Source organism: Bos grunniens, chromosome 15 (assembly GCF_055505025.1).
Source record: "Bos grunniens cultivar Pamir isolate PY7600 chromosome 15, Bosgru_T2T1.0, whole genome shotgun sequence".
NCBI classification, from domain to species: Eukaryota; Metazoa; Chordata; class Mammalia; order Artiodactyla; family Bovidae; genus Bos; species Bos grunniens.
In genome coordinates, this window is record NC_141179.1 from 798,924 (window position 1) to 817,805 (window position 18,882).

Genomic DNA, 18,882 nt, shown 5'->3' on the forward strand with positions numbered 1-18,882 from the left:
TAAAGGCAATTTGGCATTTCTGCCAAATGATTTAAGAATGAGGATTCCATTGGACCAGTACTAACATCTAAACAAGTTTCTTAGGGTAATAACTTAAGATACCCAATGATATTCACTGATACATAATGTGAACCAAGGAAAAATCAAGCAAACAAAGAGAAAAACCTCTCTTCATGATATGGCTGACAAGTTTTTGAAAATATTTCAGAAACTATAAACCTTCCAAATCAAAAAAATTTCATTGTCTTAGCACCGTTTGGTACATCTGTCTTTTATAACTTTGTACTATGCAAAGAGTTGACTCATTGGAAAAGACCCTGATGCTGGGAGGGATTGGGGGCAGGAAGAGAAGGGGATGACAGAGGATGAGATGGCTGGATGGCATCACCAACTCGATGGACATGAGTTTGAGTGAACTCTGGGCGTTGGTGATGGACAGGGAGGCCTGGCATGCTGTGGTTCATGGGGTTGTAAAGAGTTGGACACAACTGAGCGACTGAACTGAACTGACTGACTGACTATTATGAGCATTGTGAATAGAATTATCTGTCCTTAGTAATTTTACATAACAATAACAATGCAGTCTGGTCTTGTCATTAAATTCCTATGTGACATTTATTTTAAATACACTAAAATAACACAAGCTAATGATCTGACACATTCCTCCAAGTCTCATAAGTGAATTACAAAAGAAAAAAAAAATAGGAAGAGTGATTTATGTACTGAAAATTATCTCTGATTAGTTAGAGAATACAAATATATTACATACCTCTGGTGAAATGTGTATCTGAATTGATCAACAATTTCTCCTGAAACACTTTGCTTATTGCTCTTTTTACATCTTTGTTTGGAAGGCTTTAGGTCTGTATATTAAAACTCTGTACACTTATGAGTAAAGTGGGTAGAATAAACTTTCCTTTATTAACTTTATACAGCAATAACAATGCTGCTTGGTCTTGTGTTTTAATTTATATGTGGTATTTTTTTAATACACTAAGTCACAACTAACAATAGGCTAACATTCCTCCAAGTTTTATAGGTGAATTTCAAAAGAAAAAGAATAATTCATAGCCAAAATTATTTTTTAATTTAAATAACTCACTAATTGATCAGACAATATGGATATATTACATATCTGTGATCAAAATGTGCACCCTATTTGGGAAAAAATTTCCTTTGCATCATTCTCCTTACTGAGTTTTTAACATCTTTGTTCAGAACAAAGATGATCAAAGGGTTTAGCATAGGACTCAAGAAAATGTAAAAAACAGCTACAGTTTTGCCTAGTTCTACAGAGGTCTTGGAAGAGGGCCTCAGATGCATGCAGAACAGTGTCCCATAAAATATAGTGACAGCCGTCACATGAGACTTACAGGTGGAGAAGGCCTTGTGCCTCCCTCCTGCAGAGCAGATATGCAGAATGGCTCTACAGATGAAAATGTAGGAGATGAAGATGATGGTGAGAGAACACATGAGGTTGGAACCAGCAACTACAAACACGGCAGTCTCTTTGACATAAGTATCTGAGCAGGCCAGGACTAGGAGAGGTGGGTCCACACAGTAAAAGTGGTTGATTTCATTGGGTCCACAGAAGGAGAGATGGAGCATCAGGATGGTCTGCGCAAGACCATTTGCAAAGCCGTAAGTATCAGATCAGATCAGTCGCTCAGTCGTGTCCGACTCTTTGTGACCCCATGAATCACAGCACGCCAGGCCTCCCTGTCCAGCACCAACTCCTGGAGTTCACTGAGACTCACGTCCATCGAGTCAGCAATGCCATCCAGCCATCTCATCCTCTGTCGTCCCCTTCTCCTCCTGCCCCCAATCCCTCCCAGCATCAGAGTTTTTTCCAATGAGTCAACTCTTCGCATGAGGTGGCCAAGGTACTGGAGTTTCAGCTTTAGCATCATTCCTTCCAAAGAAATCCCAGGGCTGATCTCCTTCAGAATGGACTGATTGGATCTCCTTGCAGTCCAAGGGACTCTCAAGAGTCTTCTCCAACACCACAGTTCAAAAGCATCAATTCTTCGGCGCTCAGCCTCCTTCACAGTCCAACTCTCACATCCATACATGACCATAGGAAAAACCATAGCCTTGACTAGACGAACCTTTGTTGGCAAACTAATGTCTCTGCTTTTGAATATGCTATCTAGGTTGGTATAAGGAACAGCAAAAAGAGAAAGGCAGACACCTTGGGACATCTTGCTGGCATATAACAAGGGTTTGCAGATGGCCATGTAGCGATTGTAAGCCATCACTGTGAGCATATAATAATCTTCAATCACCAAGGCAATGAAAAAGTAGAACTGTATAAAGCAGCCAAGGAAGGAAATTATTTTTCTCTTGGATAGGAAATTAACCAGCGTCTCAGGAGTGATGTTGGTGGCATAACAGATCTACAAAAGAGAGGTGGCTGAGGAAGAAATTCATTGTAGTCTGAAGCTTTGAGTCAGTTCTGATTAACAAAATCATGCCCACATTACCAATGACTGTGATCAGGTAGATGACTAGGAAGACCACAAAAAGGACAGGCTACAAGTCAGCTCGATCTGTCAGTCCCAGGAGGATAAACTCAGTCACCTCTGTGTAGTTTTCCTTTAACATTGTGTTTGCTCAGCTTCCAACATATTCCAAAGTAAATGAAATAAAACTCGTTTGTCATTTTTCCATTACTCACATCATATCATCTGATGCCCATTCCTCTCATAATGTAAATACATGTGAAATAAATAGCCTAGTAAGCGTGAAATTAATACTTTGAATATCTAAATTAATACAAAGCTTCTTTACATAAAGTCATACATTCAAATGCTTTTCTCCAAGTCTTTTCATAGTTGAAAAATATTTATGTTTTCTGAAAATTGTTTTCATGATCAGAATTACTTATAATTCTTTAAACATTGCTTTTCATTGAAATTATGACACTTTGTTTTTCAATATAACTTATGATGCGGTATCTAAAGCATCAGTCATCAAAACTCATGTGTTTTCACAGCTTAGTGGACTTAAGTTCATGGAATTGGTGGGTCTTTATAGAACCAGATTCTGTCTACTTGCCCCTTCAAACTCAAGATCACTTTCAGACTGGTCCCTCACTCTGCAATGCATATCCTCTTTCCCCACTCTTGTCTATCTCAGGGGGTCCTAAAATAATCAAATATTATTCAACTTTTAAGATAGCTCAAAATATCTTTGCTTTGTATTTTATAGACAATTATTGGGGGCAAATTTGTTGCATGAGATACAAAATTAAATCCCTATTTTTGGATAATAGAGAAGCATATAATACATAAATAATGTGTATGTTTGTGTATGGGTATATATATATATATGTATCATATATCAGTGATATTAAATATTCGAGTATAGAGTGATTGGGGTATAGAGATATTGTATTAAAATCACCCTGGTGTGAAATATGTGGAATCTAGATAAGTGGTACTGATGAACCTATTTGCAGGGCAGGAATAGAAATTCAGACATAGAGAACTGGCTTCAGACACAGCAGAGGAAGGAGACGGTGGAATGAATTGAGAGAGCAGCATTGAAACATATACATAACCATATGTAAAGCAGAGAGCTAATGGAAAGTTGCTGTACAACACAGGAAACTCAACCTGGTGCTCTGGGACAACTGAGAAGGGGGATGATGTGCAAGGTAGGAGTGGGGTTCAAGAGGGAGGGTGCATATGTATATGTAAGGCTGATTTGCATTGTCCTATGGCAGAAGCCAACACAATTTTGTAAAACATTTATCCTCCTATTAAATATAAATTTAAAAAGCAATCAAAAAAGATTGTCAGCAATATCCTTGGATCATAATGATTTTAAGTTTACCACGTTTTAACTCTTGCAAAGAGTAAGTATAAATTCTAAAACTGGAATTTTCAATATAAAGTTCATTAAAGCATGCAAAAAGTCATACTGAAAATAATCATATGATCCATATAACTGAGACAGTATATAAGAAATCATAAAGTGTGTCTCCCAACGTTTGTGCATGATAAAGGTGGCCATGAAGATTATGATGGAAAAATCTACACTTTACTTTCATAGCACATAAAGGTATGGCATTGTTATAATGACTCTTATTAATAGCTACCATTTCAGTGATGGACAGAGGTCACCTTGTAATGTACTTTGTAAATGAAACACTCCTGCTTTCTTACCCATGTGCATTATTTCATTATGCACCTGAGAAACTTGGACTTATTGACCAGCATAATAAAATATAAGTCTCCTAAATCAATGAAATTATAATCATTCTGTATTTGTCATAATAAAGCATTTTTGGTTCTGGGATTGTATTTTAGTGTCCCTATTTATTAAATTATTAATCAAAAGCCAAAATAACTAATACAGTAAACCCCCTACATACAGACATTCAAGTTGCAAACTTTCAAAGTGCGAACATAGGTGTCAGCTCCTGTTTGCCAGCCATTTCACAGTACTGCTGCTGTTGCTGCTAAGTTGCTTCAGTCGTGTTCCACTCTGTGCGATCCCATAGACGGCAGCCCACCAGGCTCCCCCGTCCTTGGGATTCTCCAGGCAAGAACACTGGAGTGGGTTGCCATTTCCTTCTCCAATGCATGAAAGTGAAAAGTGAAAGGGAAGTCGCTCAGTCCTGTCCAACTCTTAGCGACCCCATGGACTGTAGCCTACCAGACTCCTCCGTCCATGGGATTTTCCAGGCAAGAGTACTAGTGAACTTTTAAAGGTACTGTACTGTAAAATTGAAAGTGTTGTCTTTATTTTTGTGTTTGTTCTTTATATATGTATTATTTGTTTGTACCATAAACATATTATTGTACCTGTTATGAACGTATATTGCCGACTGTGTTAATTGGGTACTTAGGCTAACTTAGTTGGACTTACAAATTGTAATTACAAATGCACTCTCAGAACTGAGCTCATTTATTTATAGAGGACCTTTTGTCTTTCCATTTATTTTTACTATGGGGTAATGAGGGATTGCAAGCAATGAGCATTCCAGATCATTTGAGTATTTGATGGTAATGACCTTCTTTTACAAAAATAGACCACAGCATCTTATGTGATAGGGCAAAAAAAAAAAAAAAAAAACTCAGGAAGAAGTATTTGCAAGTGGACAGAATTGTCTTTGGAGATGAACAAATTTGTACTCTTGACACTCACTTAAGTTTCTGTCATTGGTCTAGTTCTTTTTCTGCTATGATACCACCCCACTGTACAGTTATAAATATTTGTTCAGTTCAGTTCAGTTGCTCAGTCATGTCCGACCCTTTACAACCCCATGAATCGCAGCACGCCAGGCCTCCCTATCCATCACCAACTCCCGGAGTTCACTGAGACTCATGTCCATCGAGTCAGTGATGCCAAATGGTTGGCAAATCTTTCAAATATTCTTCTTACTAAACTTGTGCTTAGCCTATAGAGATCTTCTTTGGTTCCTGGGAATCTGGATCCAAATGTGTTGGAGACTCAAAACCACACAGTTTCTGTGATCTGGGGATGGTTATGCTTATATGGTCTTCTGGGGTTCATCTTTATCAACACTTTCCAGTGTGGTTACAGGGAAATATTTAAATGCATATTACTCAAGTGCAAGGAGTTAGGAAGTCTCTGATCTCTCAACTCCCAGAGGATAAGAACTAGCAGCTTCAACCAAGATGGCAGCCAAACCAGTTTATCCATTCTCTCTTGTGGCCATGGCACCTGTGATCAAGGAGACGAGGGAGGGGCATCTGGGCTGGGCTTGTGCCCCGTCTATGACTGTGTTTAGAAAATGATCTTGGACTCTGGGACCCAAGGCACAGAAGGTCCTAGTCATGGGATAATGGATGCATGAGCTCCCTAGTGTTCATAAAACAGCCTTACTCATACCTGTCACACAGAGTTGTAGGGGGGATTGAGGAAGAGAACATGTGGAAATATCTAAGTCCCTGCAGAACTGCTATTCTACTGCTAATGCCCAGTAGATAAAGGCATGTAGGCTAGAGTGACTCAGAAGGTAAAGAATTTGCTTGCCACGCAGGGGATCTGGGTTCAGTCCTTGGGTTGAGAAGGTGCCCTGGAGAAGGGAATAGCAACCCAATCCAGTATTCTCTCTTGGAGAATTCCATGGACAGAGGAGCCTAGGGGGCTACAGTCCTTGGGATTGCAAAGAGTCAGACATGACTGAGCAACTGCCAGGCTAGAGAAACTGCTTTTAGTAATAGAATAATGAATCATGATTAACTGTTAAGAGTTTTGCTGCCTCTTCTGTTTGCTAATTATGTGATCTTGGGCAAGTTCCTCAGCCTCTTTCTTTATACCTGAGTTCTAATACTTGTACGAAGAGGGCAATAGGAGTACCTGTCACAGGATATTGTGGGGTTTCTATGAGTGAGCACATGTAAAGTGCTTACAACAGTGCTTGGCATAAACCAAAAGCTCACTGTTGTCTTTCGTCACTTTCTGTATACAAAACCAGAGCACATGGCTTGACTGATTCAAGTTTCTGAAAGAACTGTCTCAAATCACATACATGGCTTCTTTATTCTTATGGCTGGTAAAATCTGGACAAATACAGAAATTAAGAGAGAAGGAAGGTTAAATTTTAAAGTATTGAATACTGATTCAAAAGTCACTATAGTCCAGAAATCTATGGATGTTCAGCCTTCTCTCACTAAAAAATCTGACAGTTTAGTTGAGTCCTAGGAAGGTTGTAGGAGATACAGGAAATGTGGATGCAATGAGAACTAACAGATAATGAGCACTCTGTATTTACGTTACTCCGCTAAGTGTGGTATTTCATCTAATTCTCACATACTCCTACTTTATGTAAATTAAAATTGATGTTTACTGTGAGCATCTTTTGAGATCAAAAGGCTAATAATAAGTAGACCTTGGATTGAAATACAAGCTGGTCTAATTTCTAAGCTTGAGCTCTAACAATTATGTTATTATAGGGCACCGGGCACTGATTCTGTGATGTGTTTTTTGCACTGGTATTGGTGAGGGAAAAGGTGCTGATTCAGACCAACTGTACATTATTTAGAGGCTTTGCTTCTACCACCAGTGGCAAGGAATACATATTCCTCAGACATGCCCCCTGTGTAGCACTGACCAGAAAGGACCATTGAGAAAAGAGAATATTTCTCGTCTCCCTTTCCACATTTGGCCCCTATCTGGGATATCGTCCTAAGCACTTTCTTGGGAGTTTTCATTCTATAAATTTCCTGATGTTTTCAGAGTAGAATGGAAGACTGAGCAGATGTTCAGACCTAGGACCAGGGATATTCTCTATATGAATGGGGCATGGTGGAGTCCTAGAGAAATAATATACCAAAGACATGAACCTGGGTATTGATGATCAGTTCTATTTACTGTAGATTTTATGCTTGTCATCGAACTTACCAGAACCTGTTAAACAGCTTAAATACAGCTTAAATAAATAGGGGTTATTGGGAGGAACACCAAAAAATATCATATACAATTACCCATTAGTGCTTTATGCATAAAAATATTTCCTGAAAATTTTGCATTTCTCCACAACTATAATACTGTTGATCATCATTTATTGAATCCTGGCTAAGCTGTGTAATCTTGGGTTAGTTATTCAACTTCTCTGTGCCTCAGTTTCCTCTATCTTATAAAGAGAGATAATAACAGTACCTCATAGGTTGATTAGAATCAAATTAGGTACTTAGGTACTATCTTGGGATATGGGATTAAAGATGGTTGTTTTTCAAAACGGGAGAAAGTTGGTCGTGTCTAAATACCAATGGAATAGCTTAAAAAGAGAGGAGATGAGGGAGGGTGAGAAATTGGGAGAGAAGAAAAGAAGAGGAAGAGGCAGAGGAAGGAGGAGGGGAAGGGAAATGGAGGGGGCAGGGAAGGAGTAATAAAGTTATAGATACAGGAGTGAGAAGGAGTAATCAGTAGAGGCTTATTAGGTATGGCAGACAGTTGTCCACAGAGTAGCTATTTCTCATCTTCTTTCTTTCAACCAAAGCTTCATTTGTTCTGGTGCCAGGTGACCATGTGTTCAGGGGAAACTGTGGTCCATCTCCAGACCATAGTGTGACTTTGAATTAGTTTAAGTAACTATGACTATGTTTTTCTCCTTTCTAGTGATAAACTTAGGAATAGGCATGTGACACAATTCTAGCTAAGGAAAAAAAAAACAAAACAAAACTCTGGGTATTACTTTTAAAAAAATTTGATTGAAATATAGTTGATTTACAATATTCTGTTAATTTCTTCTGTACAGCAAAGTGACTTAGAATATATATTATTTCCCATTATGATTTGTCACAAGATATTAAATATAGTTCCTGGTGCTAAATAATATGACCTTGTTTATCCATCCTGTATATACTAGTTTGCCTCTGCTAATCCTAAACTCCCATTCCATTCCTTCCCTCCCCTACCCAATCTCCCCCTTAGCAACTGCAACTCTGTTCTCTATGTCTGTGAGTCTGTTTCTGTTTTGTAGATATGTTCATTTGTGTCATATTTTATTTATTTATTAAAATTTTTATTGGCATATCATTGATTTACAATGTTGTGTCAGCTTCAGGTGTATAGCAAAGTGAAGTAATTATACATATACATATACATATACATATACATATACATATACCCACACATTTTTTGGTGTCATATTTTAGATTCCACATGTAAGTGATATCATATGGTATTTATGTTTCTCTTTCTGACTTACTTTGCTTAGTATTATAATCTCTAGTCCATCCATGTTCTGCAAATGCATTGATTCATTCTTTTGATGGTTGAATAATATTCTACTGTATATATGTACCACATCTTTCTTTACCCATTCTTCTGTTCATGGACATTTAGGCTGTTTCCTTGTATTGGCTATTGTAAATAGTGTTGCTATGAATGTAGGAATGGTATCTTTTCAAATTAGTTTTGTCTGAGTATATGCTCAGAAGTGGAATTGCTGGGTCATATGGCAACTCTGGGTTTTTTTGTTTTGTTTTGTTTTGTTTTGAGGAACCTCCATCCTATTTTCCATAGGAGCATTCCCTTTTCTCCACATGTGGGTGCACTTCTGAGTGATGCTTCTCTGTTCCTAAAAAGAGTTATAAAACAATTTTTTTCTTTTCTGAATAATGCTTTTTTGCGAGGGGATGCCAGAATTGCCACTTATTGTTAATCAGTGGGATTTTGGACTGAGAATTTACCTGAAACACTTAAAGAGAACACACTGAATGATGATTTTCTAGCTTGTAATTGAACTTTACCTGAAACTGCTTTTTATTACTAGAGGACATACATTATTGAGATCTAAACTACCCTGAATTATGTCAGATAATCATTCTAGTATGTAGGAAAATGAACAGAAGAGTTATTTTATCAAATAGGAAATCAAATTTAAGAATATGTGAATACAGTAATCATTGCATGTATGAACAATGGCTGCTTTGCCTTCAAGCCCTATACTAGATCCTCCTGAAGACTATCAAAACCTCATGGCTGAAGGAGTCCCTCCCTATGATCAGTTATTGGAAGATGCCTAAAATCAGTATTATTTACAAATGGTGGCTCAAGAGTGAAAAGCTATTTCTCAATCTGGTAAGTAGCAGCATAGAAACTAATTCACTGAAGAGGAAAATGTAAATCCATTCAGTGAGTAGAATGAAGAGTGGCGTTCCTTGTGGAATGAGAAATGGATTATAATGGTAGTGGCATCAGATGGACTACTGATTCTCACTAAGTATCCAATGGATTCATAATAGAGTCTGCAAAATGGGCCTTAGATAACTGGAAGATAAGCGGAACCCTGGATTATATCAAATAGGGGAATCTGAGTGAAAATTAATTCAAATAATAGAAAGAAATAATTGTTGCTAAAAAGGGAGCCAATAAATAAATAAATAATAGTGTACCTTTTTGGGGGATTAATACAGGTATAACTGGTAGGATTAATTTTATTTCAATGAAATCTGTGATAATACTGATATTGATGATCAAACATATTAGGAAATTGAATTAAAATCTCCCCATGATATTCATTAGATGAAAGCTGATGTGTTAGAGGAGGAACTAGAGTTAGTTAACAATCAATGAATTGTTATATAATCAATACATTGATACTTTTCTTTAAGTTTAAATTTTAGTGGTCAGAGGAGATAAAACGGTTATCAAAGTCGTGCATCCTTATGAACAAGTTTGTGGTGAAATATTTGGTTAAATGAAATGCTTCTTTTAAAAATGCCCACACCTCATTTGATGATACAAGGCATTAGCAGCTTGGCAGATGTCATTCTATTCTTTTCTGTTTTATAAGTGATATATGCAGGAGATGAATAATTATGACTGATTTTTATTTAATGACTTGACCAGGAGTCAAAAGATAGAATCTGTGGATTTCTGGAAAATTGTTTTCTGAAAAGACTCAGAAATTTAATATAACATTGGATATATTATATTTAATATAATATTGGAGGTCTTATCCAATATATTGTGCTAAGTCACTTCAGTTGCAGCCCTATGGACTGTAGCCCACCAGGCTCCTCTGTCCACAGGATTCTCCAGGCAGGAATACTGGAGTGGCTTGCCATGCCCTCCTCCAGGGGATCTTCTCGACCCAGGGATAGAACCTGTATCTCTTATGTCTCCTGCATTGGTAGATGGGTTCTCTAGCACAATCTGGGAAGCTTATTCAATACAATACAATAGGAAAATAAAATGAAAGGTATCAAGATGGGAAAATAAAATATAAGACCATTGTTATTCACAGATATCATAATTTTATATATAGACTCAAGGGCTCAGCTGAGAGGAAAAGAGAACTGAATTGTCAGATGACAGAGGAATGAATAAATTAATAAGTCACAAATGAAAGCAATCATTTGCTGACATAGTATAAGTGACAGGTCAAAAGTAGAGTAAGTATCAACTTCCCCCTGTTCCATTATCCCTCATGAAACATTGCACAGCCAGGAGTCAGGTGGATTAGCACAGATATGCGAATCATCTCATTGCTGAGGGAGCCCTGAATAAAAGGTTTCCATAATTTTATAGACCTGCACAGGGGAAAGGATGAAGGAGTGGAAAGGGGAAAGAACTAGCAGGAGTGGATGTAAGATGTAAATCCTATCTTATCAATAATTATATAAAGTAGAATTGGTTTAGCACTCCAATTAATAGGCAGAGATTAGCAGAATGGACAAAAAACATGACTCATATATATTTTATCTACAAGGTTCATAATCCAAAGACACAGTGGAAAGTGAAAATGTCAAGAAGTATATATTATGGAAATAGTAACAAAAAGAGAGGTGAAAGAACGGACAATGCAAATATAGGACAAAATAAACTTTAGGCCATAAATTGTTGCTATAGACCAAGAAAGACATTTTATAATGATTAAATAAATAGTCAGTTACTCAAGATATAATAATCATGAACCTATATGTATCTCAGCCTCCTCTGGTGACATCAGTCAGTGAGTACATTTTCTCAGGGATATTCCACCTGGATGAAACACCATGGTTCCATCATTTAGAGTCCTTCGTGCCTCAGCTTTACCACATAATTTTCCAGACCAAGAATGTAGGCTGTTATAGTGCAGGGAAAGAACCAATAAGGTGATAATGTGTTGCTCATGGATGAATTCTCCCGAATATCTGCTTCTGGCAAAATATTACAAAACAGAGGTAATTAATTCCAGGGAGGATAAAACTTTAGATAGAAAGATTGGTTCTTTGATGTTCTCAGTATTCTCTCTAAATACTAGCATTCATGGAGAAGATGTTTCCTAATTTTAAGAGAAAACTTAAGAAAAGCTTATTAGGTAACAGAAATATTTGTGTCTCTTGTTCTATTAGCCATAGACTAGGTTCTAAAGATCAGAAGATTCCCCTTAGTACCTAAGACTTTGGGTTTCAACAGAGCATTTTCTTTTATTTTGACTTGGTTTTCCAAGGCATTGGAGGATGCTGAATCCATTTAAATAAATTTGTGTCATCTTTACATCTCTGCTTCCTCTAGAATTGTCCAGGCAGTGGGGACTTGAGAAATATGTATGATTTGACATTACAAGTAATGGTTATTTCTTATTACTAAATGCCTTGGGCATTCTCTTTAACTACAGAGTCAACCATGGTAAGTGAATTAGAATTGCTATTTTTTGTTGTTGTTGTTTTTCTCGAGTTTTTACAATTCTGTTTTCTTCCAAGGGATTTTTACAATGAAAATCATTAAAGATTTACTTCCTAATATTTTATGGATTACTTTTATATACCCTGGGATCTTTTGCAGAAATATTTGTTCTCCTCCATATATATGGATTTATCTGTAATTTATCCAGAATAGGATTATAATTTGTGGATTCTGAAGTCAATTTTTAAGTCAGCCTGGGACTAAAGGGAAGGTCAGCATTTAGATTTTGTTCTTTGAAGGAAATCTTCAGCTCAAATATTGAATTCCAAGTGGAAAATGCATTAATATATGGCATCTACAAGAATGCTATAATGAACGTACCCTTTGCTGTAGTTGGGAATATACATTAAATCCCAAGCTCTGGGTAACTTTTTATTCTGATTATATTTAAACATTCTTGGATATTCTAACCAGGTAAGATCTTATTTCTGCTGGAAATAGATGTGCTCTTTGCAATATGACTGAATTTCTGCATCCCTGACCTCAGACTTAGACTTTGATCTTAGAGAGGCAAGATGCATATTGCTGAAGATAAAAGATGAAAGTTAATTTTCTTTGTCACCATAAGGTGTTTTTTTGTTTTTTGTTTTTTTTTTTTTGCCCTTGTATACACTGGACTTTAGTCATCTTAAGGAAGGTAAGGTGTGGTGGTGGGAAAAAAAAAAAATCATTAGAAAACTTGGATTCTTATCTGCTACTAATCAGCTGTGTTTCTTCTCTGACCTCAGCTCCTTCATCTTTAAAGAGAATATGAGTTGATAAAATACAAGTCCTAGAAAAAAAAAATTTAACTTTTAATTTTGTACTGGGGTATAGCCAATTAACAATGACTCAGCCATACACACATATGTGTATCTATTTTCCCCCAAACTCCCCTCCTCTCCTCAGTGCCACATAACATTGATCAGAGTTCCATGTGCTATACAGTAGGTCCTTGTTGGTTATCCATTTTAAATCTAGCAATGTGTACATGTCCATCCAAAACTCCCGAACTATTCCTTAGTACCGGAAGAATTTTAGGGCACAAAAACTCTGCAATTGTTAAATAGATCCTGAACTCATTAACATCTAACTGTACATCTCACAGCTTAGCCAAATAGCTGCCATGGATTACATATGGTCACAGGTGGTAGCTTTGTCAGAACTCTGACATTGCTGATTCCCAGTAGTAAACTGGATCTACACTAGAGAGCTAAATTCCAAAGAGCTAGAGCCAGACATCCTGGTTTTTAATACAGACTTTATTTTTTTATTTTTTTTTTTATCATTTTGACTTGGACAAATTGTTTACCTTCTCACCACATTTACTTTTCTTTAGACTACAGATACTAGTGTTGTTAAATGGAATAGTGTATATAAAGCTTGTAGTATAGTGATCTTGCCTGGAGAATCCCAGGGACAGGGGAGCCTGGTGGGCTGCCATCTATGGGGTCGCACAGAGTTGGACACGACTGAAACTACTTAGCAGCAGCAGCAGCAGCAGTATAATGATAGCACATAGCAAAAACTCAACAACATTTTAAGATTATTATAAGAACAATGTGTGATAAGTTGCTTCGGTCATGTCCGGCTCTTTGCAGCCCTATGCACTATCACTGACCAGGCTCCTCTATCCTTGGGGATTCTCCAGTTAAAAGTACTAGAGTGGGTTGCCATGACCTCCTCTGGGGATCATCCTGACCCAGGGATTGAACCTGTGTCTCTTATGTCTCCTGTACTGGCAGGCAGGTTCTTTACCTCTAGTGCCACCTGGGAAGCCCTTAAGAACCACATGGTGGAAATTTAATCTCTGCATTCTATTAAAAATGAGAAAAAGCAGATTGATAGTAAAAGTTTATATCTTATAATGTTAGAGTATATGGAATTTAAACAAGTACCTAGATGTCCATCAGCAGATGAATGGATAAGAAAGCTATGGTACATATACACAATGGAGTATTACTCAGCCATTAAAAAGAATACATTTGAATCAGTTCTAATGAGGTGGATGAAACTGGAGCCTATTATACAGAGTGAAGTAAGCCAGAAGGAAAAACATAAATACAGTATACTAACGCATATATATGGAATTTAGAAAGATGGTAACAATAATCCGGTGTACGAGACAGCAAAAGAGACACTGATGTATAGAACAGTCTTATGGACTCTGTGGGAGAGGGAGAGGGTGGGAAGATTTGGGAGAATGACATTGAAACATGTAAAATATCATGTAAGACACGAGTTGCCAGTCCAGGTTCGATGCACGATACTGGATGCTTGGGGCTAGTGCACTGGGACGACCCAGAGGGATGGTATGGGGAGGGAGGAGGGAGGAGGGTTCAGGATGGGGAACACATGTATACCTGTGGTGGATTCATTTTGATATTTGGCAAAACTAATACAATTATGTAAAGTTTAAAAATAAAATAAAATTTAAAAAAAATAACTAAAGGAAGAAAGAGCTGTGGACTTAAAAAAAAATAAACAAGTAATAAAGGTTTCTCTGATTGGAAGGAAGTTTATCTGCTTAAGTTATTGCCTCTCAATTGTAGTATTAATGCCTTTATGAGAGATAAGAATTACTCTGTGAGATTAACATTATTTCTCATTTCCCCAAACATATGTATCATAGAGGATTTGAGTGTTAATAGGCAATGATGACACCCCACTCCAGTATTCTTGCCTGAAAAATCCCAGGGACAGAGGAGCCTGGTGGGCTGCCGTCTATGGGGTCGCACAGAGTCGGACACGACTGAAGCAACTTAGCAGCAGCAGCAGCACCAGCAGGCATAGTTAAGTCTAGTACGTAAGAAGAAAATGATCATGTGTTTGAGTCTGTCAGTTAATAGAGGATATCAAAGACATTGATAAGATAGAATTATTTTAAACATAGTTCTAATTACTTTAAGGTTTTCAAGAAACTGAAGCAATAAGTGAAATAATGAGAACAGGTGGGTCATGTTTGGAATTTTCTATGTGATTTTGATCATGAAATCCAACCTTTGATACAGACCCTCAGGAAATTATAAAAACATATTATTTGTTTCTTGGTTCTCCCAAAGGCCATCTTCTCTAGGGAAGAGAAGCAATTAGAAGTATATTCAACTTGTTCCTCAGGTGTTCCCTTCTCTGGAAGGATTCTGTGATACACTGGGCTATCCAGAAGGGAGACCACTATCCTGGGGCTTGGAACACTAAAACTAGCTTCTCAGTGAAGAATATGTGGGATCATCTGGAAGATATTTCCTTTCCACATAACTCATTATTCAACTTGGCCATGTGTAACTGGGAGAAATCATTTTACTATTCACTGCCTTTTTGCTTTAAGAATACCTAAAGAGAATAAGAGAATCTGAGATCCAGGAAAAAAGTGAACATTAATAATGCCATTATTAATGTCCTATAAAACTTAGTTTTATATGCTACCTTAAAGTTTATTTGAATAATGTGTGTATTACTATTACAAGTAAGTTGAAATAGACTTTGCTTTAAACTGATATGGTTGATTATTCAGAGGACTTATTGGCTATATGTATAAATGGTATAAGTTAAAAGCAGAGGCCAAAATTTTTGCTTGGTAGAATAAAGATGGGATTTAGGGTAATTATAAGTGACCCATGGGGCAGCCGTGGAAGCCTCACACTTCATCCTAATTTTCAAGTCAAAGAGTGCCAGTTGTGTCCTCACTCTATGTCTAGTTGGTGAATTGATAACAATTTCAAGTACCTTAAAGCAGTTAACTAAAATTATATTTAGATATTTCTTGGGGTCCCATGATTTACAAAAGTACAATTCCCTATGTCTGTTTTCTCATGCATATTCCAATCAATTTAAAATAACATAGTTTCAACATCACAACTCTAAGACAAAACATGAAAATTATATTTATTTTCTCATGATATAATTAGTAATGTAAGCTGTAGAAATTTAGAAAATACTGAAAAACATGAGAAATAAAATATCAACCATAATCTCACATTCAGGAGGAAATGTCCTCAATGCATTAAATTGTTTTTCTTATAAATCTTCTATACATATGTTTTAACATAGATTAAAAAAAGTATATACAATTTTATAAGTTAAATTTTTGAATTTGAACCTTATTTTTAAAAGATGTATATAAAACTTATAATCTTTAAATGTTAATTCAATAAGTATATTCACTAAATTTTTACCTGTTTTTACATAATTTGTAAAAATAGACTTGTGATTTTTTGATCCATGGTATTTTATACATAAACTTTTAGGTTATCCTCCAAAATTGTTATATCTAATGGCCCAATTTTTCCATTATATTGATGTTCCATTGAAATATTTCAGACACTATGGCCAAGGAAATTGAATTTATTTCTTCTGGTTATTCTATGTCTTAGAAAAATAGCTCGATCAGAAGAAAAATAGAACCACTACACACCTATTAGAATGGCCAAAATCCAGAACACTGACAATACACAATACCAAATATTGACAAGGATGTGGAGCAACAGGAAATCTCATTCACTGCAGGTGGAAATTCAAGATGGCGGTCACTTTGCAGGCAGCTAGGACTTTTTCACCATGTGATTCAGTAAATGTGTTCATTGGCACTTCACCTACAAGAACTGAAAACTTCTGTCCACACAAAAACTTGCACATAATGTGTATAGCAGCTTTATTCATATTTTCCAAAACTTGGAAGCAACCAGGATGTCCTTCAATAGGTGAATAGATAAACTGTGATACATCCAGATGATGGAATATCCAGTGATAAAAAGAGATGAACTGTCAAGCCATGAAAACTAAGTCAACTAAAAGAAGTTTTAAGATACTACTCCTACAGAGTTTTGGGAAAAGTAAGACTCATGTGTGGCAATGGCACCCCACTCCAGTACTCCTGCCTGGAAAATCCCATGGATGGAGGAGCCTGGAAGGCTGCAGTCCATGGGATCTCTGAGGGTCAGACACGACTGAGCGACTTCACTTTCACTTTTTCACTTCCATGCATTGGAGAAGGAAATGGCAACCCACTCCAGTGTTCTTGCCTGAAGAATCCCAGGGACGGGGGAGCACAGAGTTGGACATGACTGCAGTGACTTAGCAGTAGCAGTGACATTATTAGAGAACTGCTAAAAGGCAGAGTTTTGGTGTGTTTGACTGTTTTATGGTTCTTTTTTATTTTCTTTTTAAGGTAAAGCATTCTTTCCCTGAGTTTTTATTACCACACCACATAGATGAAGAATGAAAGGAATGTGACTGTATTCATTCTATTAGGTCTTACATAGAACCCCCAAATGCAAAAAATAGTGTTTGTCAGTTTTTTGGTCTTATACATGGTAACCCTCTCAGGCAACCTGCTCATTGTGGTTACCATAACTACCAGGCAGTCTCTGAACTCCCCCATGTACTTCTTTCTGACCCACCTTTCCTTGATAGGCACAATTTACTCTTCTTCTTCAGCTCCTAAGTTGATTGTGGACTCCCTTCGGGAGATCAAAACAATCTCCTTTAATGGGTGTATGGCTCAAGTCTATGCAGAACACATTTTTGGTGCTACTGAGATCATCCTGCTCACAGAGATGGCCTGTGACTGCTATGTGGCAGTCTGCAAACCTCTGCACTACACGGCCATCATGAGCCACAGGCTGTGCCTCCTCCTGCTGGGGGTGGCCTGGACTGGAGGATTTCTCCACGCAACCCTTCAGGTCCTCTTTACAGTCTGGCTGCCCTTCTGTGGCCCCAGTGTCATAGACCACTTCATGTGTGACTTGTACCCTTTGTTAAAGCTTGTCTGCATGGACACTCACATTCTTGATCTCTTTGCTGCTGCCAACAGTGGGTTCATCTGCCTGTTAAACTTCCTCCTCCTGTTGGTCTCCTATGTGGTCTTCTTGTGCTCCTTAAGGACTTACAGTTTGGAGGGGAGGAACAAAGCCCTTTCTACGTGTGTTTCTCACATCACAGTAGTTGCTTTGTCTTTGTGTCCTGCATATCTGTGTATCTTCTTCCAGTCACAACTCTGCCCATTGATAAAGCTGTTGCTGTCTTTTACACTATGGTGGCCCCTATGTTACATCCTTTAATCTATACCCTCAGAAATGCTGAGATAAAAAATGCTATGAAGAAACACTGGAAGAAGAAGTGACTTCAGATAGTACTTAAGTATAATCATTAAATATTACAGATAGAAATAACAGAGGTACTCTTGTCTAATCCTCTTGATCAATATACCAAATCTAACAATGGGTTGAATATACTTGCAGATAGACACTTAAGCACGGATCTAACGCTCGGGCTGGAATCCTGACTTACTCTCTCCCATCGCACACTCTCCTTGTCACAACCTTGTATGTATGCTTATTAATCATACATATTTGTCTATTAACAGGATATCTGGAATATCTTCAAAAACTAAAAAGTATGAATCTTGTTTTTGATGGATATTAAAGTTGTCTTATTATATAACATTGAGATGCTGGTTACTACCAATTATTAAAAAAATGTTTAATGATATTCCTTTACTATGGACTCAGGCCTCAGTATAGATTATTTTGTGAATTTTCTTGTTCATTAAATCTTTGTTGTATAGTGTAAAAAATACTATCCATGAAACACCTATAAGATTAGCATTGTATTACATATTTTCCATATTGTATATTGTCACCTTGCTTATTTAACTTATGTGCAGAGTACATCATGTGAAAAGCCAGGCTGGATGAGTCATAAGCTGGAATCAAGATTGCCAGGAGAAATATCAACAACCTCAGATATGCA

At 37.1% G+C, this 18,882-nt stretch overlaps 2 pseudogenes; one reads left to right on the forward strand and one right to left on the reverse strand.

Annotated features, from left to right (window-relative positions):
• Window positions 1-1,155: 1,155 nt before the first annotated feature.
• On the reverse strand, window positions 1,156-2,604 carry LOC147357208 (olfactory receptor 5M5-like; annotated as a pseudogene).
• Window positions 2,605-17,333: 14,729 nt separating this feature from the next.
• Window positions 17,334-18,253, forward strand: LOC147357209 (olfactory receptor 4C12-like; annotated as a pseudogene).
• The last annotated feature ends 629 nt before the right edge of the window (window positions 18,254-18,882 follow it).